Below are 23,828 nucleotides of genomic sequence, written 5' to 3'. Positions count from 1 at the left end.
GCCTCCAGTGGGGCGCATTTAAATAATAAAAACCTGCAGGTGGATACGCCGCCTCCACCTGGCGAATTTAGGTATTACACGTTATACATACAATATCTGGAAACACCGCCTCCAGTAAGGCGCATTTAAATAATAAAGGGGGGAACCTGGGAAACTTTAACAATGGTGGGCCCTGCAATAGGGAAAAGGGAATTGGAGACCTCCTGAGCTCCCCTGAGCCAGTGTCCCTGCACTCCTAACGTTCCCTATGCCGGTTTCGCACCGGGCGCCGCACGCGTACCTCAACGCCCTAGCTCGCCCTGGCCCTAAACCCTCACTAGGGAATAGGTCGGTGCGGAAACTAATCCCACCACTGCACTAATAACACACATGAGGAAAGAGACAATACAGGGGAAACACCACTTAGCTTTGCTCTGTTGCGTGCGCTCCTAGCAACAGAGCCCTCCACCTGAGTGCATCTTCTCCTCCACCTGGATCCATCACATAACAGGATCCTTCACCTTAGTGCAGCCTTGGAGCAGAGTCCAAAACCAGTTGCAGCTGCTTAGTACCTGAGTCCCAAGGAAGAGTTCAGCTGCTGACACGAAGTCGAGCATGCTTGAGTCCAGCTCAGCGGCCAAGTCCCACATGGTGAGTGCCACTCTCCATAGTCGCCACTCCACCAGCCCATGCAGACACTTCCCGCTGACACCATCACTGCGACTCCACCACGCCATGCCAGCCCTTCGTCCAGACACCATAGCTGAAACACATCCCCCCTGGCTAAGCTGCGCAGGACTCCTCACCAGCTCCATCCTTCATCCAGGCTCTCCAAAAACAGAGTGAACACACTCTCACAATATCACAGGCAGTCATTGCACACCTCTAGCACACCTTTATAGGGTGTAACACCTGATACATGATTAAGTGCACAAAACCTAAAGTGCAATATCAAAACCACCACCGGGGACAGTCAAGACACCTTGGAACTTTCCAAAGTAAAAAAAGTTCACCCAGTGATTTAAAACTGTCAGATCACTTCAGATCATGACAACATCACTACAGAGGTCTTTTGGCCTACCGGTTGACCAGTTGATATGCAATGCCCATGTTGCAGCGACTGTGGCAGCAGTGACGAGCCCTGGTGCAGTATGTCATTTTGCATAGCCTGGGCCAACACAGTACAGACGTGGAACAAATCACACTTGTGGAGTGGGCACAGATGAAGGCCCTCTGCGCCCTTCTGCACAGTTTTGAAGTGGCTACTAAGATGGTCAGTTCTGACGATCCCATCATCAGCATCACTATTCCAGTCATCTCCATGCTGGAGCACACTTTGAATAGACTGCAGGAGGAGATGATGGTCCCACAGGAAGAGGAAGAAGCAGAGGAACATTCAGAATGGATAACAATATCTCTAAGTTCCGGATTGTCGTCGCAGTCAGGTGCCATGAGAGTGTGGATTACAGCGATCGAAGGGGGCTCCTGGTACCAGACAAACTGTTAGTGAAGGTGCAGAAGCTAAGGAACAAATGGAGGAGGATGAGGAGGAAGAGGTCATGGGCACGAAAAAGTCAGGAGATGAAGAGGATAATAATCCCCTCTCTGTTGTCCATGGTTGGCGGGAGGGGATGGAGAAAGCAAGCTTGAGTATTACCCCACCACCAACACACCAGGGACTTGAACCTCATGAAAGCGCCTTCTTGCTGCGCTATCTGTAACATGATGCTAGTATTGTTAGGATTATAAATAGTGCTGACTACTGGGTTGCCACTTTCTTAGATCCATGGTACAAGAGTAAATGTTGCCAGATGCCCCCCCCTGGAAAGAGACGTGCACATGAATACAGTATTGAAACACACTTGTAGACAATCATAAGAGTGGTTTTCCCCAAGACAGGAGTGAGACAGTGACACACAGGGTGTGGATCGCAGCTCTAGACTTCCAACTCTGGTGTAGAGTCGTGGGCCGGGCTGGGCGGTTGGTGGTCCCTCTGTATACCGCACAAAGACGTCACAGACAAAAGATGGAGGCAGGTTTTGGGTACAACAGCTCCAAGTTTATTCCTCACCGTCCGACTGACAGCCTCAGCAGTACACCGTAATACCTTCACGGCCTTCCGTTTCCAGGCCTCACTACACACCGTACTTTTTCACCAGGGACGTAAACACACGTACCGTCCCTTTTTCCCTTAGGGACGATCCTGTCAGCGCAGTCACTGTGGCCGCCTTAGGCCCGTACACCATCAGCACTTTTACTGGTCAGTTATCGTCTTCAATACGGTATGCTTCTCCCCGAGGCCTCGTCTGTACTGCGGTACCTCATGTCAGGACCACCCCCCTGACTTCCTCTCTCCTCAGTCCCCAGGTTTGGCTCTCCTCACAGCACACAAACTGTCACAGACTTCTGGTCTCTTGAGCACCTCCCGGGGACTGGAACTTTCTGGAACCCTCCTGTCAAATTTATAACTTTCCCGGTTCACTGTAACTCTGCCCCCATGACCAACGGTTTCTACAGCCCTAAGCTGCTGTCAAGTCCTGAACTCACACTTCTCCCTGCCATCTTGTGGTCAACCCCAGGTACTGCATGTCACCTACACTTTCCTAGCTGTTTCCCCACTGTCATAACTGCTATCTGCCTAAAATGTGCAAACCCTCCTTCCTGCTTGCTGACAAGTCTGTCTGTCAGGTCACCTTCCCCACACTCCCCCTTCCTTTGTCCATTGTCATCCCCAACAATCACAACCCCTACCTTCGTCATTCTGAAACTTCTCCTACCATCTGTTGTCGGACCAGTTGTTGGGCCAGACCCGCTATCTGCGGAGACCAAACCAAACCGGGAGCATCATGCCCCGAGCAGCCTACTGCCACTCGCCAGTGCGCATGCCACATGACAACGTCATTCAAATTGGGCGAGGTACACCTGGATTCTCTCTATGGCATGTACCTTCCCCTACTCTCCCCTTCTATAACCTTTCACTATCCGGTACGCCATGATCGAGGCCTTACACCTACCAGATCATTTTCAGCGTCCGCTTTCATCTTCGGGAATGTCCGTGGTGTTAGGGACCTGACTCGGGACTTCTGTCTGTCTCACATCTTCCATCTCTTTACCTTCCTCTTGGTAACAAGTCATGGTCAGCGTCTCGGTCACACATACCCTTCCGTACCCGGACCTGTTGCATTTTACTTTTGCATATTATACGTCAAAACAACTTTATAATAGCACAAGTTCCCCTTTTTCTATATTTTTTTTCATTTACTGTTTCTTGTTAAAACCAACATATAATAAAACAGAAACATAACAGGTTTTCTCACCATTCCTTCGACATTGACACTCCCCTTTTTCCGCATCCGTGCCATGTCAGGCAAACTAACTTCTACACTTATCAAAAAAACACTTCTATTTAACCTGGACGCAAACTGTCCCAGTTATTTGCTAAACGATGCAGCGAATTCACGACAGTCCAAGCCATCTTCTGGTGGCCAGTAGCAAGTGGGCGCCACAGCCGTGGAGCTCCCAGGATGCAGGGAGTGTCCTTAGAGTCCTTTTTACGGGGGCTCATGTTCCTTAGGTTCAGCGAGCACGGCTACCGCGTAGTAGCCGTGGGGACAATATTCTTTATACTTTAGTATGACACCAATTCCCCCTCTTGCAAGGCCCAGCCACGGTGGATCAATGCCACATTGAGGTACACTTTCTGACCGGTCACAAGGTCTCGGATAAACCCATACCCTTTTGGTATATTAGTGTATACAAGCCGTCCCAAGGATTGTGCAGCCGCCATGCCAGCCTCTCCCCTGTCATGGAGCAGGTTCCAAATTTCCTGCTCCCTGGCCTTTTTCTTTTTGATGACTTCCGCGACCCAAACGGAGGGTTTCGATTAGGCCCCTGAGTTCGGTGGGCGGGGCTCAGCCGCGGTTGAGAGCGGGACAGAGGAGGCCGTTGATGTCATCGGCCCAGCAGCCGCAGGGGCCGGGCGGCGGGGAGGAGCAGCCGTAATTCCTGCTGCATCAGCCGCAGAGCCTGACAAATAGGCCGCTGTCGACTTTGGTGACGACACAGATGCAGCCGTGGGGTAGGCCGCACCCATAGTTGCAACCGGGGTTGGAGCAGTGGCCGGTTTCATGGACTAGGTCGCTGCTGGCAGGGGGAACTCATCAGCGCCTTCCGTGGAAAGACTCCGCACCGGCGCCACCGGGCGTGGCGCCACTGGGCGGGGTGGTTCGGGGACAGGAGCGGAGGACTTGCTCAGCTCAGCATAAACCGTAGGGCCCTCCATGGCCAGGCTTTCAGGAATGGAAGAGGCCACGTACTGTGGCTGAGTGGTGGGGGCCGCCTGCGGAGCTGCCGGCTGAGCCAGAGGAATTCTCACCTTCCCCGGTGTGGCAGCCTCCAACATAACATCCCGTGGCTCCTCCTGCAGTCTCCGTCCTTCACCCCGCCGTCCGGCGGGGCTAGCCTCCAGGCTCGGGGGTCCCGCAGGGAGGGACTCTGCTGGGTGGGGCAATGGCAGGCTTGTCCACCCAGCGGCCTGGGTCCAGTATGTGGAAGCGTCGGCCTCCGGGTTCATATCACTTCCCCCAGGGGTACGTTGGAGGGGGTCCCAGACCATCCAGAATGGCTGCAAACACCCGGACCTCTCTCCTGCGTTGGAGAAACACCGCCATCTTCACAGAACCTGGCACCGCCCCGGATCCTCCACCAACACTGCAGATCCGCCACAGCGCTCCCAATTTGTAATCCACAGGTAAGCAATTTGTAATCCACAGGTGTTTTCAATCCAAACAGAGCAGTCCAAGTCCTTCTCTGTTCTTTAGAGGCACGTATGCCGCAGAAGATATCGTATTAGCGGTGGCGATCCTGCCGACTATGCCAAGTGTAGAGTCGTAGGCCGGGCTGGGGGATGGTCCCTCTGTATACCGCACAAAGACGTCACAAACAAAAGATGGAGGCAGGTTTCGGGTACAACAGCTCCAAGTTTATTCCTCACCGTCCGGCTGACAGCCTCAGCAGTACACCGTAATAACTTCACGGCCTTCCGTTTCCAGGCCTCGCTACACACACACCGTACTTTTTCACCAGGGACGTAAACACACGTACCGTCCCTTTTTCCCTTAGTGACGATCCTGTCAGCGCAGTCACTGTGGCCGCCTTAGGCCCGTACACCATCAGCACTTTTACTGATCAGTTATCATCTTCAATACGGTATGCTTTTCCCTGAGGCCTCGTCTGTACTGCGGTACCTCATGTCAGGACCACCCCCCTGACTTCCTCTCTCCTCAGTCCCCTGGTTTGGCTCTCCTCACAGCACACAAACTGTCACAGACTTCTGGACTCTTGAGCACCTCCCGGGGACTGGAACTTTCTGGAACCCTCCTGTCAAATTTATAACTTTCCCGGTTCACTGTAACTCCGCCCTCCATGGCCAACGGTTTCTAAAGCCCTAAGTTGCTGTCAAGTCCTGAACTCACACTCCTCCCTGCCTTCTTGTGGTCAACTCCAGGTACTGCACGTCACCTACACTTTCCTAGCTGTTTCCCCACTATCATAACTGCTATCTGCCTAAAATGTGCAAACCCTCCTTCCTGCTTGCTGACAAGTCCGTCTGTCAGGTCACCTTCCCTACACTGGGAACGTTGAGTAGTCAACTTAAAACATTAGCAGCAGCATAAGTGCCAGAAGCAGTTTCTGTGAGTCATTTTTTACACCATCCCTTGTACCAACAGAACAGAGTACAAGTCTGACATATAGTGAATGACTGTATAGGATGGTGCAGGATTATCTCAAGCTCAATATCAATGCCATCAGGGGGCATTTGGACCCTTTTGCATTTTGGAATTAAAAAATGGAAGAATGGCCAGCGCTTGCCTATCACACCATGGAGATTTTGTCATGCCCAGGGGCCAGTGTTCTCTCAGAATGTGTCTTAAGCACTGCTGTTGGTCTCTTTATGGATAAGCACATTCAGCTGTTCCTGAAAGTGTAGACCGCATAACTTTCATCAAGCTGAACAAGTCATGGATCTCCAATGCCTTTTGCACCCAGTCACAGACTGAACAGACTTGGCGATGGTATAATTTTCAGTGTGTTTCACTGATCTTGCGTTATTGCAGTCTGTGACACCTTTGATGAAGCTTCTTTGCCTGTTGTTGCTAGTGCTACTGATGTTACTAACAAGTGCCTTGATGGCACAACAATCAGAAGGTGTGTCCACCACTGTTACTTTTACAATTTGCTTTTTTTCTTTCTTTATTATTTGTCCTCCATTCGCTTCCTTCTGAGCCATGACAAGCTACATTTTTGGTAAATTATTATTCGGGTCTTTTTGATGTATGTTACATGTAGTGGCAAGGGTCTCAGAGCACCATTATACTATTTCTACTCTGGGGAAATTGATGCCATTTTAATGGTGTGTGCAAATAATTTTTCTAAATGTGGAGACTTCAAGTTGGGTCTCAATCTGGTGGATTTCCTGTAGTGGAAGTGATCTCAGAGCACCATTATATTATTTCTACTCTGGGGAAATTGATGCCACTTTAGTGGTGTGTGCCAATAATTTTTTGAAATGTGGAGACACAGCTGTCAGGTGACCCAGGATGAGGTGCTCCTTCCCTGTCCTTAACACTAGAGGGCCCCCTAGCCTGCCCTGCTCCCTGGGATACTTCAGATGGCGAAGATGCCGGGGCTTCCACCTTTGCCTTATCTCCTGAGTTAGCCCTCTGTTCTCTTCTCCCACCCAGAGAAGAGGGGGCGCTACTGTGTACCCTAGTACACCATCCCAAAGAAACAAGGCAACACAGACAAGGTTTTACAGAAAACTCCAGGCATACAAAATATTCACTCACATATAACAGGAATGCATCGGGGTGTGAAGGTAGGCGAATAAACCAAAATAGAGAAGGATAAGAAATTACCACATATACAAACCAAACAATAGTCGCAGATAACTGCTCCAACTCTCCTTCTCATATATACACCTCTCACACTGTTAGCCATGCAGCAAATGCTTGCTCTGACAAGGATTTGTAACAGAGCCCGGATTATAAAGGGGAAAGGCGTGGTTAACCGAGCTCAGCTGTGAACACAGGATTTCCAACGTGACTAATTAACCCCTGTTCTGCCAGAAGAAATAAACAAATTTAAAATGAAGGAGAAGTGCTTCTTCTCTGCGCCGCAGTAGAAGCAATCAGATGCTGTGGTCTTCTGGCTCCACACTGTCGCAGTAACCCCATGACAGTACCCCCTCTTCTACGAGGGACCTCCAGAACCTCAGGACCAGGCCTTTCGGGGTGTGCCAAGTGAAAAGCCTGGACCAGTCTGGCCGCATGAATATCAGATGCTGGTACCCACATCCTTTCATCAGGACCGTACCCCCTCCAATGTACCAGATACTGAAGCGACCAATGAACAACACGAGAATCCAAGATCTTTACAATCTGAAACTCCAAGTTTCCATTGACAATGACAGGAGACAGTGGTACTGAAGATGAAACATATTTTTTGAGGAGGGATCAATGAAATACAATTTGGATCTTAAAGGTAGGCAGTAAAGCAAGGCGAAATGCTATGGAATGGACAATGGCTACAATCTTATAAGGACCGATAAACCTGGGACCCAGTTTACAAGATGGTACCTTCAGCTTAATGATCCTAAAGGACAGCCACACCAAGTCACCAATACACAGGCCCGGACCCACCAAACGTCTCCAATCAACCACATTCTTATATTTGGATCCCTTCTTCCTCAAATTATTCATAACCCGCTGCCACATGGTAGTAATTAATAGCCAGAAAAGGTTATGCAGACAGCTGCGGTGTAAGGAGTAGCAAGAGTGGACCCTCTGGGTCACGGTACCAGGATCCCTGGGGCGAGCTGGCCAGGTGGTGCCGACCCCTATACAGGGACCATTAGGGACAGGTCCGAAGGAGTCGAATACCGCGACAGCTGATACCAAGAGGGGTGGCTCAGGTGCAGATGAGACAAACAAGGCAGAGGGTCAGGAGCGACTGGAGTCAGAAGTGACTGGAGTCAGGAGCGACCGGAATCAGGAGTGACTGGAGCCAGGAGCGACCAGAGTCAGGAGCGACTGGAGTCAGGAGTGACTGGAGACAGGAGCGACCAGATGGGGCCAGAGTACCGTACGGAAGGCATACGATAATCAGGCGCCTCTATGAGAAGGAGCCGCCTGATATACCCTGTGCTGGGGCTTGATTGGTAATCGCTCCACAGGGATGGTGCAGAAGGGGTTAATTGAGGGGAAAAGCGCACACCCATGGCCTAAGGCGCATGCCTGGAACAGGAGCAGAGGAGAAGGAGGAACCCTCGTGCTGGGCTGCAGGACGGGAGATCGGGGGTGCCGCGCGGCGGCTGAAGCGGTCAGCGGGGACCCAGTGAGCAGGAGCAGGAAGAGCGGGACCCAGCATAACAGGTGACGCCGGCCCCGACCTGACAGGCGGCGCCGGCATGACATGCGGGCTGATATTTATAGCCTAGGAAGGGACCATGGATATTGCCCCATCGGCTACAAACAGCAGACCACAGCCGCCCCTGAAAAGGCTTCCCACTGCCATATGGAGTAGTAAGGGGTTAATGTCACATTTGCATTGTAAGGTGACATCAAGCCTGGTTAGTAATGGAGAGGTGTCAATAAGATGCCTATCCATTACTAATCCTATAGTAGTGAAAGAGTTAAATAAAAAGCACAGTTTTTAGAATAAAGTATTTTAATGAAATAAAACACAACACAGTTTTCCATCGTTATTGAACTCCTAATTCCCCAAAGCCATTAATCTCCTGCAAAAAAAAAATAATAATAAGCCAATAATATACTCCCTGGTCCAACGTAATCCATGTAACGATTGTTCCACGATGATCTCCCGTGGAGAACAGTCACATAGATGTGACTGCTCTCCTACGGCTCCGGTCACAAACTGACAGGAGCTAAAGCTCCTGCAGTGTATTACTGTGCATGCTCTTCTGCACTTAATTTTAAGCAACAGGCCAGATAGAATAACAGAAGTACAAGTCAATGGGTACCTAGGGAACAGTGACCACAATATAATACGATTCCACTTGTCCTTCAGTAAGGTGCCCTGGAAGGGGGTTACAAAAACGCTGAATTTCTGGAACGCAAAGTTTGATCAGCTTAGAGAGGACCTTCGCCAAATTGATTGGGACAATGTCCTCAAAAATAGGAGCACAGAAAATAAATGGGAAATATATAAAATAGTTTTACACACCCACTGCGACCTAGCCATACCTTACAGAAATAGGAACAGGAGAACACCAATGTGGCTAAATAAGGATGTAAAAAGGGCAATAAACAACAAGAACAAGGCATTTAAGAAGCTAAAACAAGAAGGCAATGAAGAAGCATTAAAAAGTTATAGAGAAAAAAATAAAATATGTAAAAAACAAATACATTTAGCAAAAGTGGAAACTGAGAGACTCATTGCTAAGGAAAGTAAAACAAACCGCAAACTATTCTTTAATTATATAAACAGTAAAATGATTAAAATTGATGGTGTCGGCCCTTTAAAGAACAATGAGGGTGAAATCATAGAGAGCGATGTGGGAAAAGCAAATGTTTTAAATACTTTTTTCTCAACAGTGTTCACACAGGAAAAGGATTTGCCAGGGGAAATGCAGAGTGATAATGTAAACTCCCCATTAAGTATTACCTGCCTAACCCAGGGAGAAGTACAGAACCGCCTTAGTAAGATTAAAATTGACAAATCACCAGGCCCTGATGGCATTCACCCTCGGGTATTAAGGGAGTTAAGTAATGTCATAGACAGGCCTCTATTGCTTATATTTAAAGACTCTATAGAAACAGGGTCTGTTCCTTTTGATTGGCGGCAAGCAAATGTGGTAACAATATTCAAAAAGGGGTGTAAAAGGGAACCTTGAAACTATAGGCCGGTAAGCTTAACATCTGCTGTGGGTAAAATTTTTGAAGGGTTTCTAAGGGATACCATTATGGAATATCTCAATGTTAACCCCTTTCTGTCATGTGACGTACTATCCCATCCATGTGCCCTGGGACATAATTCCCAGGGACAGTATAGTACGCCACAGCGATCAGCGGCGCCCACGTGGTGAGCGCCACTGATCGCGGCCGGGTGTCAACTCATTATCATAGCTGACACCCGGCACAATGTGTCAGGGGTGGTCACGGACCGCCCCCGACACATTAACCCCTTGCACACCGCGATCAAACACGATCGCTGTGTACCGGGGGTTAAAGGGAAGCATCGGCAGGGAGGGGGCTCCCTCCGTGCTTCCCTGAGCCCCCCACAGCAGCGCAATGTGCAGCGCTGCTGCGGGGGGGCTCTTTCCCTGCAGGCCCCCGATCCAAGATGGCGACGGGGACCTTCGGGGGCCTGCAGGGAGCTGGCTTCCTCAGTGCCTGCAAAGCGCAGGCAAGGAGGAAACCTGCACACTGCCTGTTACAGATTGCTGATCTGTCACAGTGATCTGTGATGTGACAGATCAGCGATCTGTCACAGGACAGTGATGTCCCACCTGGGACAATGTAATAAAGTTAAAAAAAGTGTAAAAATAATTTTTAAAAAATCGCTAAATAAATTAAAAAACAAAAAAATATTTCCCTAATAAATTCATTTTTGGGAAATAAAAAAAAAACAATAAAAGTACACATATTTGGTATCGCCACGTCCGTAACGACCCGCCCTATAAAACTGTCCCATTAGTTAACCCCTTTAGTGAACCCCTTAAAAAATAAAAATAAAAAACGAAGCAAAAAATTATGATTTATTATCATACCGCCGAACAAAAAGTGCAATAACGCGCAATCAAAAAGACGCATATAAATATGCATGGTACCGCTGAAAACGTCATCTTGTCCCGCAAGAAACGAGCTGCCATACAGCGTCATCAGTGAAAAAATAAAAAAGTTATAGCTTGCAGAATAAAGTGATGCAAAAATAATTATTTTTTATATAAAATTGTTTTCATTGCATAAAAGCGCCAAAACATAAAAAAAGACATAAATGAGGTATCGCTGTAACCATACTGACCCAAAGAATAAAAGGGCTTTATCAATTTTACCGCACGCGGAACGGTGTAAACGCACCCCCAAAAGAAATTCATGAAACGCTGGTTTTTGTTCATTCTGTGTCCCAAAAATCGGAATAAAAAGCAATCAAAAGATGTCACATGCCAGAACATGATACCAATAAAAGCGTCAACTCGTCCCGCAAAAAATAAGATGTCACATGACTCAGTGGGTCAAAATATGGAAAAATTATAGCTCTCAATATGTGGTGATGCAAAAACTATTTTTACAATAAAAAGCGTCTTTTAGCGTCTGACAGCTGCCAAACATAAAAACCGCCATAAATAGTAAATCAAACCCCCCGTTATCACCCACTTAGTTAGGGAAAAATAATAAAATAAAAAAAGTATTTATTTCCATTTTTCCATTAGGGTTAGGGTTATGGCTAGGGTTAGCGCTAAGGTTAGGGCTAGGGCTAGGGTTAGGGCTAAGGTTAGGGCTAGGGTTAGGGCTAGGGCTGAGATTAGGGTTAGTGGTGTGTTGGGGTTAGGGTTCGAATTAGAATTGAGGGGTTTCCACTGTTTGGGCACATCAGGTGCTCTCCAAATGCAACATGGCGTCTGATCTCAATTCCAGCCAATTCTGCTTTGAAAAAGTCAAATGGTGCTCCTTCCCTTTCAAGCTCTGCCATGCACCCAAACAGTGTTTTACCCCTACATATAGGGTATCAGCGTACTCAGGACATATTGCAAAACAACTTTTGGGGTCCAATTTCTCCTGTTACCCTTAGGAAAATAAAAAATTGGGGGCAAAAATATAATTTTTGTGGAAAAAAATGTTTTTTTATTTTCACGCCCAGTCGTTATAAACTTCTGTGAAGCACTGGGGGGTTCAAAGTGCTCACCACACATCTAGATAAGTTCCTTACGGGGTCTAGTTCCCAAAATGGGGCCACTTGTGGGGGGTTTCCACTGTTTAGGTACATCAAGGGCTCTCCAAAAGCAACATGACACCCGCAGACCATTCCATCAAAGTCTGCATTCCAAAACATCACTACTTCCCTTCCGAGCCCCGACGTGTGCCCATACAGTAGTTTTCTCCCACATATGGGGTATCAGCGTACTCAGGACAAATTGGACAACAACTTTTGGGGTCCAATTTCTCCTGGTACCCTTGGGAAAATAAAAAAATTGGTGACTAAAAGATCATGTTTGTGGAAAAAATACGATTTTTTTATTTTCACACCCGGGCGTTATAAACTTCTGTGAAGCACTGGGGGGTTCAAAGTGCTCACCACACATCTAGATAAGTTCCTTGGGGGGGTCTAGTTTCCAAAATGGTGTAATTTGTGGGTGGTTTTCACTATTTTGGTACATCAGGGGCTTTCCAAACGCGACATGGTGTCCGATCTCAGTTCCAGCCAAAAACGTCAAATGGTGCTGCTTCCCTTCCGAGCTCTGCCATGCGCCCAAATAGTGGTTTACCCCCATATGTGGGGTATCAGCGTACTCAGGACAAATTGCACAATAACGTTTAGGGTCTTGTTACCCTTGGGAAAATAAAAATTAGGGGTGAAAAGATCATTTTTGTGGAAAAAATATGATTTTTTAATTGTACCGCTGTACGTTACAAACTTCTGTGAAGCCCTTGGTGGTTCAAAGTTCTCACCACATATCTAGATAAGATCCTTGGGGGTCTAGTTTCTAAAATGGGGTCACTTGTGGGGGGTTTCCACTGTTTAGGTACATCAGGGGCTCTCCAAACGTGACATGGCATCCGATCTGAATTCTAGCCAATTTTGCATTGAAAAAGTCAAATGGCGCTCCTTCCCTTCTGAGCTCTGCCATGCGCCGAAACAGTGGTTCCCCCCCACATATCAGGTATCAACTTACTCAGGACAAACTGCACAATAACTTTTGCAGTCCAACTTCTCCTGTTACCCTTGGTAAATTAAAAAAATTGAACCTGAAGTATTTTTTTTGTGAAAAAAAAGTTAAATATTCATTTTTTTAAAATATTCCTGTGAAGCACCTGAAGGGTTAATAAACTTCTTGAATGTGATGTGGTCCGTAAAAATAAAATGGTGTTGCAAAAATGAGAAATCGCTGGTCAACTTTTAACCCTTATAACTTCCTAAGAAAAAAAATTTGGGTTCCAAAATTGTGTTGATGTAAAGTAAACATGAGAGATATGTTAATTATTTAGTTTTTGTGTGCCGTATCTGTGATTTAAGGGCATAAAAATTTAAAGTTGGAAAATTGCAAAATTTTCAAAATTTTCACCAAATTTCCATTTTTTTCACAAATAAACGCAAGTTATATGAATGAAATTTTACCATTAATATGAAGTACAATATGTCACGAGAAAACAATGTCAGAATCACCAGGATCCATGGAAGCGTTCCAGAGTTATTACCTCATAAAGGGACAGTGGTCAGAATTGTAAAAATTGGCCCGGTCATGAACGTGCAAACCACCCTTGGGGGTTAAGGGGTTAATAAATGTTTAAATCCATATCAACATGGATTTATGAAGGATCGCTCCTGTCAAACTAACCTGATGAGCGTCTATGAGGATGTAAGCTCTCAAATGGACCAAGGAGAATCATTGGATGTCATTTATCTCGACTTCTCTAAAGCATTTGACACTGTCCCACATAAAAGATTGGTAAGTAAGATGAGAAAGCTTGGGCTAGGGGAAAATGTGTGTAGATGGGTAGGTAGCTGGCTTAGTGATAGAAAACAAAGAGTGGTTATTAATGGTGCATACTCAGATTGGGCCAGGGTTACTAGTGGGGTACCACAGGGTTCTGTATTGGGCCCCCTACTATTTAATATATTTATTAATGATCTAGTGGATGGCTTACATAGTAAAATATCAGTATTTGCAGATGATACAAAACTATGTAAGGTAGTTAACACAAAGGAGGACAGTTTGCAACTACAGACAGATTTGAGTAAATTGGAGAATTGGGCTGAAAAATGGCAAATGAGGTTTAACACAGATAAGTGTAAGGTTATGCACATGGGATGGAGAAACAGATGCTATAATTACTTACTAAATGGGAAACTGCTGGGGAAATCAGACATGGAAAAAGACTTAGGCATCTTAGTCAATAAGAAGCTAAATTGGAGTGCCCAGTGTCAGGCAGCTGCCACCAAAGCAAATAGGGTCATGGGATGCATTAGAAGAGGTCTGGGGCCACGAGATGAAAACATAATTCTCCCTCTGTACAAATCACTCGTCAGACCACACTTGGAGTATTGTGTGCAATTTTGGATGCCGGTGCTTAAGAAAGACATTACTGAACTTGAAAGGGTTCAAAGGCGGGCTACTAAAATGATAAATGGAGTTGGTTCACTACAATACCCAGAAAGGTTATCAAAATTAGGTCTATTTACTCTAGAAAAGAGAAGACTTAGGGGAGACCTAATATATGTACAAGTATATCAGAGGGCAATACAGAGATCTCTCCAATGAACTGTTTGTACAAAGGACTGTGACAAGAACAAGGGGGCATTCTCTTCGTTTGGAGGAAAGACAATTTCTGCACCAGCATAGAAGAGGGTTCTTCACGGTAGGAGCAGTGAGGCTCTGGAATTCTCTTCCTGAGGAAGTGGTGATGGCCAACTCACTGAATGAATTTAAGAAAGGAATGGATGCTTTTCTTGTGAGTAACAGTATAGAAGGTTATGGATAACATAATATTATAGGTAGATGGTTGACCCAGCTTAGGGGGAAGGAATTTTTTTCCCTATGGAGAAAATTGACTTCTACTCTGTGGGTTTTTTGCCTTCCCCAGGATCAACAATGCAGAACAGCTGCACTAAAATAGGCTAAACTAGATGGACATAAGGTCTTCCTTCAGCCTTCAAAACTATGTTACTATGTTACTATGAGCGCGAGTTTACCAGAGTTCATTACCTCCGGTACTCTCACTTTACGGCACAGCTGCGTGGGAAAATTCTCACACAGCTCTAGTGCCGTAAGTGACAGCACAGAGCTGCAAAACTCTGGAGAACTCCAGCAGCTCAGTGATACACTGACAGAAGCATAGCTCCTGGTAGTGTATCGCTGGCAGACGTGGGAGATTGACTTGGGACATTCGTTATTATTGGTTTACTGCAGACCGGGGAGTATACTATTGGTTTATTATTTTTTAATTTTTTACAGGAGATCGATGGCTTCAGGGAATTAGGTGTATATGGTGAGTATGTATTCTATGTTGTATGTTGTATGTACTGTATGCTGTATGTACTGTATGTGATTATATGTACTGTATGTGTATTCTATGTGATTATGTGTTTTGTGTTTTGTTAACAATTGTACTCAGTCGCTGGACGATGGGACTACTCTCCCATCATCATAGCCAGATGGGAGCAATAGTCCCATCCGACAACTGAGTACATTCCCAGTCACACTGTCGTCGCATGGGGACAGGCACAGACCGACAGACACATAGACAGACACACACACAATTTGCCAGATCAATCAGATGCCCGACATCCATCCCGATAGGATTCCAATGCTCGTTCCAAGATGGTGAAACCTTCTTCCACGACAATAGACACACACACTCCACCCACATCACTTCCCTCTGCAGTGTTTCTGACACCCAAATCCACACCAAATCCTCAGCAAATCCGCAGATCTTTTTACATCTGCGGTTTTGCTGTGGATTTGCCTGACTCAATGGAAGTCAATTGGTGGGGAAATGCTGCAGATCGGCAAAAGGAATTGACTTGCTGTGAAAAAAAAATCTGCGATTCTGCGCAGATTTTTTCGCAGCATGTGCACAACAGTTCTCAATTTCACATTGAATAACATTGGCTGTGCACTACACTGCGGATTTGATGCAATTCCGCGCATCCGAAAATGCTGTGGAAACGCATCTAAATCCAAATCCGCAATTTACACATGATTGCACAATTTACATGATATTTTTGTACTGGGTTTTCCTTGGTTGCAAACCCATAATCCTGTTTTGGATTGGAAGTCTGTGTCTGTGGTGAGTTAGGGATGTCAATGTGTTCTTAGTGACACTCCTGTTTTCTCCACCTCTCCCCAGTCTCAAGATGTTCCTGACTATTTGGCTGATTTTTCTGATGTATTTAGTGAGAGTAAGTCTGTGTCTTTGCCGCCTCATAGGAGTTATGACTGCGCAATTGAGTTGATGCCCTGTTGTAAATTTCCCAAGGGTCGACTTTTCAACTTATCGGTACCTGAACAAGATGCTATGCGATCTTATATCAAGGAATCATTGGAGAAGGATCATATCAGACCAGCCTCTTCGCCTTTGGGTGCTGTTTTTTTTGTGGCCAAAAAAGATGTCCCATTAAGGCCATGTATTGACTATTGTTCCCTTAACAAAATCACTGTTAAATATCAGTACCCGTTACCCCTGATTTCTGATTTATTTTCCAGAGTTAAAAGTGCTTGTTGGTTTACCAAACTTGACCTCAGGGGGGCGTATAGTCTTAATCGCATCAAACACGGGGATGAATGGAAGACGGCGTTTAATACTCCGGAGGGACATTTTGAGTACCTGGTGATGCCTCTTAGGCTCACTAATGCCCCTTCCGTCTTCCAATATTTTATAAACGATATTTTCTGGGACCTTATGGATGAGTTTTTGATCATTTATCTGGATAATATTTTTATTTTTTTCCAGTGACTGGGATTCTCATGTGGAACATGTCCGGACTGTGTTTTCCGGATTTTGAGGGAAAATACTCTGTATGTTAAGGGATCGAAATGTCTTTTTGGTGTACAGAGGATTTCGTTTTTGGGATTCATTTTGTCCCCGTCTGCTATTGAAATGGACTCTGCCAAGGTACAGGCCATTTAGGATTGGGTTCAGCCCACTTCTCTGAAGGCTCTTCAGAAGTTCTTGGGTTTTGCTAATTTCTACCGTAAATTTATAAGTAATTTTTCTGGTATTGTTAAACCTCTGACAGATTTGACCAAAAAGGACGCTGATGTGGTGAATTGGTCTCAAGAGGCAGTCTCGGCATTTCAGGAGCTTAAGCTCCGGTTCTACGGCAACCTGATGTTTTACTCCCATTTCAGGTGGAAATAGATGCTTCTGAGATTGGTGCAGGAGCTGTTTTGTCTCAAAGAGATCCGGTAACCTCTAAACTGTGTAACCTGTGCCTTCTTTTCTCGAAAATTTTCTCCATCTGAACGTAACTATGATGTGGGGAATCGGGAATTGTTGGCAATGAAGTGGGCATTTGAAGAGTGGAGACATTGGTTGGAGGGAGCTAGACATCAAGTTGTGGTCCTCACCGATCACAAGAATTTGATTTATCTTGAATCAGCCAAGCGCTTGAATACTAGACAGGCTAGGTGGGTTTTTCACACTTTTTAATTTTGTGGTCTCCTTTCTTCCGGGCACTAAGAATGTTAAGGCGTACGCCCTTTCTGTGGATTCTCTTAATGTGACCGAGCCTACTACCATTCTAAATGAGGGTATAGTTCTTTCCGCCATCTCCGATCTGATTTGAGACGTGCCCTGGGGGAATTTCAGGAGGATAAACCTGAATGATGCCCAATGGGGAAATTGTATGTCCCTGACCAGTGGAGGAAAAGAGTAATGTCTGAAATTCATTGTTCCGCGTTGGATGGTCATCCAGGTGTCAGAGACACCGCACTGCTCTTGCTCATAGAGCCAGTGCGCGTGTCCTGAGTACAGAAGCAGTGCTGAAAGTTACCTGTGGAGACGGGCAGCAGAGGTGACCATGCGTGCTTCAGGCTAATAGTTTCAGGGTCCAGTCAGCGCTGGAAAGTAAAGAGGCATAGGACCTGCGGACACTGAAACTGAATAGTCTGCACGGGACCTATGGTCATGTGACTGCAAGGGGCGGGGCTTAGCGTCCTGTATTCAGATAGGACAGGGCACCATACAACAACTCAGAGTCAGGCAAAACAGAGGTCACAGCAGTACGGGCAAACGCGGTACAGGAGGGACAAACATACGGGTAGTCAGACAGAGCCAAAGGTCATACACAAGAGGGCGACGTGGTACCAAGGGGACGAGCAGAGAGAAATCGGGTCACAAGCAGAGAGTCATACACGAGAGGTAGCGCAGTACAAGAGGGTCAGGCAGAACTCGTAACAGGGACAGAACCAGATCACAACCGAACAAGCAAGCAAGATATCAGGCACAAGGCACACGTATACAAGAGGTCACTTAACTCAGCCGAGGGCAGGAGTATAACTGACACCGGACCCAGGTCCAGTGAGCACTAAAAAGCCTCCTGCTGCCAGAGAGAGGCAGCACAATTAACCCATAGTCTAACCAGGACGGGTCAAAGCGAAATCCCGTCCTGGATCATGACACCAGGTATCTTTGGTACCAGAGATTTGGTGAGTTGGTCTTTTTGGTGGCCTGTCTTATCTCGTGATGTCAGGAATTTTGTGCAGTCCTGTGGGACTTATTCTTGGTCCAAGCCCTGTTCTCGTGCTGGTGGTTTGTTGATGCCCCTGCCGGTGCCCAGGAGGCCATAGACCCATATCTCAATGGATTTTATCTCTGATCTCCCTGTCTCTCAGAGAATGACTGTTATTTGGGTGATCTGTGATAGATTTTCTAAGACAGTCCATCTTGTACCACTCCCAAAGTTGCCATCTTCTTCTGAGTTGGTGCCATTGTTTTTACAACAAGTGGTTCGTTTGCACAGGATTCCTGAGAACATTGTGTCGGACAGAGGGGTCCAGTTTGTTTCCAGATTTTGGAGAGCTTTTTGTTCCAAACTGGGAATTCAGTTGTCTTTCTCCTCTGCATTTCATCCTCAGAACAATGGGCAGACTGAGAGAACAAACCAGACTTTCGAGTCCTATTTGAGATGTTTCATATCTGCTGATCAGGATGATTGGGTCTAATTTTTGCTCTTGGCCGAATTCGGGGTAAACAATAGGGCTAGTTCTGCCACTTTGATGTCTCCATTCTTTTGTAACTTTGCGTTTAATCCTCGATTTTCTTCGGGGCAGGTGGAAGCTTCTGCCTGCCCAGGTGTGGATTCTGTGGTAGAGAGAATGCAGCAGATTTGAACCAAGTAGTGGATAAGCTGTCCCACTCTCAGGAAAAGGCCCAACGGTTTTCCAACCGGCATAGGACCATTGGTCCCCGGTTTATAGTGGGTGATATGGTTTGGTTGTCCTCAAAAAATATTCCCATGAAGGTTGCATCTCCAAAATTCAAGCCAAGGTTTATTGGACCTTATAAGATTTTGGAAATCCTTAACCCCACTTCTTTCCGTTTGGCTCTTCCAGTTGCGTTTAAGATTCATAACGTTTTTCATAAACCTTTGTTCAAAAGGTTTGTGGAGCCAGTAGTTCCAATGGCGGCCCCCCTGATGCTGTACTGGTTAAGGGTGATTTGGAGTATGAGGTAGAGAAGATATTGGATTCTCGTCTGGCTAGACAGAGACTTCAGTACTTGGTCAAGTGGAAGGGTTATGGCCAGGAGGATAATTCTTGGGTCTCTACTTCTGACATCCATGCCAAGAGATTGATTCGTGCCTTTCACCGGGCCCATCCTGATCGGCCTGGTGGCATGGATGAGGGTTTGGTGACCCCTCCTCAAGGGGGGGATACTGTTGTGAATTCCCTTGCTCGGACTTCTGAGCCAGAGCTTCCTCTGCTCCCTCTGGTGATTACTGTGAGTAATGGAGCTGGCCAGGTTGATGGAAGTTTCCCACCTGACGACGATAATTGGGAACCTGGGATTACTGGCTGGGAGCATATAATTGAGCAGGCTTCCCTTGGTGGTTGCTGGTGATTTCCTCCTTGTGCATTTGGAGTTCTTTTGTCTCCAGCCTGATCTGCATGGTTCAGTTAAGTGATTCTTTTGCTAATCCTTTGCATCTAATCTGGTTGTGCCTTTTTTTTGCTTTCTGCTTTGTTGCTATGGTTCAGCATACTCCATGCTGGGGGCAGCACTGGGCCCCGCTCATATGTTACAGCTTGTGTCAGTTTGTTCAGTCCCCTGTTATGTTAGTATCCTTTGCTTTGCTTCCAGTTCATACCAGAGTGCTGATCTAGCGGGGGTGAGGTCGTGTGGCCTCAGGTTTTTTGTATATCAGATGTGTTGGATTTTTTTAGGGTTTTGTGCGTGATTGCAGACAGTATCTTTTCTGTCCTGTCCTGGCTAGACAGCTTGGGCCCCACCGTTTGCTCAGTCTGTTCTCTGCCTGTGTTTGTGTCTCTTCTTGTCTCACCGACAATATATGTTTGGAAGCTATCTATTCCTTTGGGGATCTGCTCCGGGGCAGTTTAGATTTCACCTTTCTGGCTTTAGGCGTAGTTAGTTCTCCGGCTGTGCTGAGGCATCTAGGGCATCATAGGAATGCTCCACGGCTACTGCTAGTTGTGTTGATAGGATCAGGGGTCTGCAATCCGCTTAGTTACCAACCTCTCTGGTTTTCTTGTGGCTTAGCCTGTTCCTGCCATCCTCCTCGGTGACCCATTCATAACAGAAGAGGGAACACCGTACATGCTGCCCAGTACTAGGGAAAGAAACCCACAGGCACCAAGTAGGCAGGGGCGGATAGAGCCAGAACCCTTACACTATGTGCCCTTCACCCTGATAAGGGTCTGGTCAGGTGAGAAAGTCTCCAGGAGTGGACCCTCTGGATCGTGGCACCGAGGGGCCTCAGGAGAGCCGCCAGGTGGAGCCGACCCCTATACAGGGCACGATAGGAGCAGGCCCAGGGGTTTGGGTACCACGATAGCCGGTACCAAGAGGGGCGGCTCAGAATGGACTGGAGTAAGACCACGGAGGTAGAGAGGGATAGCAGGACTGGACCACAGACAGCAGGATGGAGCAGGGACACGGAGGACAGATCCAGAGTGGGACAGCAGGACTGGACCACGGACAGCAGGACAGAGCAGGAACTTGGAGGACAGGACCAGAGTAGGACTGCAGGACCCCAGATAGCAGGACGGAGCAGGGACACGGAGGACAGGACCGGAGTAGGACTGCAGGACTGGTCCACGGACAGCAGAACGGTGCAGGGATACAGAGGACAGGACTGGAGTTGGACTGCAGGACTGGACTACGGACAGCAGGACGGAGCAGGGACACGGAGTAGGACTGCAGGATTGGACCACGGACAGCAGGACAGAGCAGGGACTTGGAGGACAGGACCAGAGTAGGACTGCAGGACCCCACAGATAGCAGGACGGAGCAGGGACACAGAGGACAGGACCGGAGTAGGACTGCAGGACTGGTCCACGGACAGCAGAACGGTGCAGGGATACAGAGGACAGGACTGGAGTTGGACTGCAGGACTGGACTATGGACAGCAGGATGGAGCAGGGACACGGAGGACAGGATTGGAGTAGGACTGCAGGATTGGACCATGGACAGCAGGACGGAGCAGGGACAAGGAGAACAGGACCAGAGTAGGACTGCAGGACTGGACCACGGACAGCAGGACGGAGCAGGGACACGGAGGACAGGACCAGAGTAGGACTGCAGGAGACAAGTGTAGCAAGGTAAGAAGCAGCGGTAGCAGGAGAGGGGCCTAGCGTGCTATAAGACACAACGATCAGGCGCCTTCAATACAGGAGGGTGGCCTGATATGCCCCAGCCTAGTCTCCCATTGGTCCGGCGGTGCTTCCTGGTCAGGGCACCGCTGGAGCACAAGAGACGGGGAGGAGGCACGGCCGTGGCCTATTGCGCATGCGCATAGCATGCCGAGATCCCGTTGTGCGCCGACCCAGAGGGAGAGACCGCCGCTGCTGCCGGGCGGCGAGAGGCTGCGTGAGGCAGGGTGAATATACGGTGGCCTGACACACCCCTAGTCAGGTGTTCAGTATTCTGAATAATCTGCAAGACCCGGATATGGACCCCATGCCATTCTATCGAAGAATGCAGCAGAGCCAGCAAACATATGCTGCAACCTGGATTGATCTCTGGGCCATAATGGAAATAAAAGCAAGTGAAGCGTTCTGGCCAATCATGAAGGAACATTTCCAGTTTCCAGCAGAATTAGATGTGCACTCCTGGGAGTCAGGATCAAAGCTAATTGAGCAGCTCAGAGAAAGGGCCAAAGCCAGACAGGCAGGGCAAGTCCTCAGCCCACATAACATGAGACAAGGCAAGACAGAGTCTGTAGACAAGTTTCATGGTAGAGTGATGCAAGTATTCCAAGATTTAGGTTTCACTATTCATGATCAGATACACAGACAAATGTTGGCACACAGGCCTTTGTGCATGGACTAAGAGAACCAATCAAGAAGCTGCTGATAGTGACCAGGGCTGAGTACAGGTCAATAGCAGTAGATACCCTGCTCACAGTAGCCAGAAGGATTGAGTCCCACCCCAGGAGTGCGGAAGACAGCCCCTCTTATGATGACCACCGATGTGGAAGAGCAACCACCCTGCAGAGACAGGAGACATATCATGTGTTACAACTGTGGCAACTTTGGCCATTTACAGAACCAGTGCAGAGCACCCCGGCAACCCAGGCCATCACACAGAGGAATAGGCCAGAGGAACTCCCTGACCCCACTTGCCTATCAGAACACTCTGTGTCTTGTGTGGGGATTGATGGTCAAGACAGACATTCCCAGCTTACAAGCCCCTGAGCGTGTGAACACAGCCAGGACACTCCATTCTGTTCCAGTTTATGGTGGAGACCTGCTCACTCAACCTACTGAGAGCAGACCTACCGCAGAGAAGCTGAAGGTGACCAAAGTGTTCCAGGAAAATGTGACCATGACATTTTATGCACCCCTGACCCAAGAAGAATCAATCATTCTGGTGGCCCTACAAGAGCCTTGAACAACCGGTGCAAGCCTACCCAAGGAGGTGCTGGACATAGTACCCGAAAGCCTATGGTCTAAGGAAGACTTCTAGTTGCGCCAGTGGGGGTGTCACTCAAGTCTTGAACCCCGCTCCCTCATAAGGCCCAGCATCCCCTGTCCATCACCCAGAGTCAAACTGACTCTGACCAACTGAAGGTCTAGGTGAACCCGCTGTTCAAGAAACGGCCTAAGAACTTTGGCATTGGCCAGGAAAATTCAACCCAGATGGGACCTTACCCGCTTCGTGAAATGGCTGCGCTGCTTCCGGCTCCAGCGCCAGAGGATCATCTTGGACAAGATTCTGATGGTGCTCCCTGAAGTTTATCCAGGCCGTGGACCAGAAGACAGCCACTCAGCTCTTCAAACTGGTACACACATGCTGACCTGAGACCAAGCTGGGAGAATGGAACAGCTGCTGGCTGGTAAAGAAGACGTCCCAGCAAAGAGACCCCCTGTGATCAGAGCAGGTGTTAACACAATGACCGCCTTGGTGGAGAGCAAGAAAGGTCAGCTGGACGTCATCTCTGATGAAGGAGATCCCAGTAAACGGCTTGTTTTCCTGCCAGCTCTGTGCCAGAAGATGGGAGTACCTCACGGCATTGTGAAGAGCAAGGCTAGACTGGGCTGCCTCATCCATAGGAATCATCATGCAGTCAGCTTTTCTTGATCAGGAGGAAGACTGTGAAAGGAGAACCAGCCAGGTTCAGAATGGTGCATGACCTCAGGGCTGTGAACAAAGCAACGGTATTTGAAATCCCAATTGTGCCAAACCTGCACACTCTGCTGTCCAGCGTGCCAGCCACAGCAACAGTGCTCACGGAGATGGATCTGTCCAATGTGTCCTTCAATTTTCCCCTTAACCTGGAAGACCAGTTCCTGTTTACCTTCATGCACCAGGAGGGTGCAGAACACATGAACAATGATGCCCAAGAGGACCCAGAACAGCCTTTCACAGCTCACCAAAGCATTGTCCTCCATCCTCGTTAACTGGATTGCAGAACATGCAGAAGTCATC

General features: G+C 47.6%; 1 pseudogene; it reads left to right on the top strand.

Annotated features, from left to right (window-relative positions):
- Positions 1 to 20,758: 20,758 nt before the first annotated feature.
- LOC141052613 (large ribosomal subunit protein eL8 pseudogene) lies at positions 20,759 to 23,480 on the top strand (annotated as a pseudogene).
- The last annotated feature ends 348 nt before the right edge of the window (positions 23,481 to 23,828 follow it).

Source organism: Dendrobates tinctorius, unplaced genomic scaffold, assembly GCF_039654945.1.
Source record: "Dendrobates tinctorius isolate UK_male_01 unplaced genomic scaffold, ASM3965494v1 ptg000162l, whole genome shotgun sequence".
Lineage (NCBI taxonomy): Eukaryota > Metazoa > Chordata > Amphibia > Anura > Dendrobatidae > Dendrobates > Dendrobates tinctorius.
This window is presented reverse-complemented; position numbering and strand designations above follow the sequence as displayed.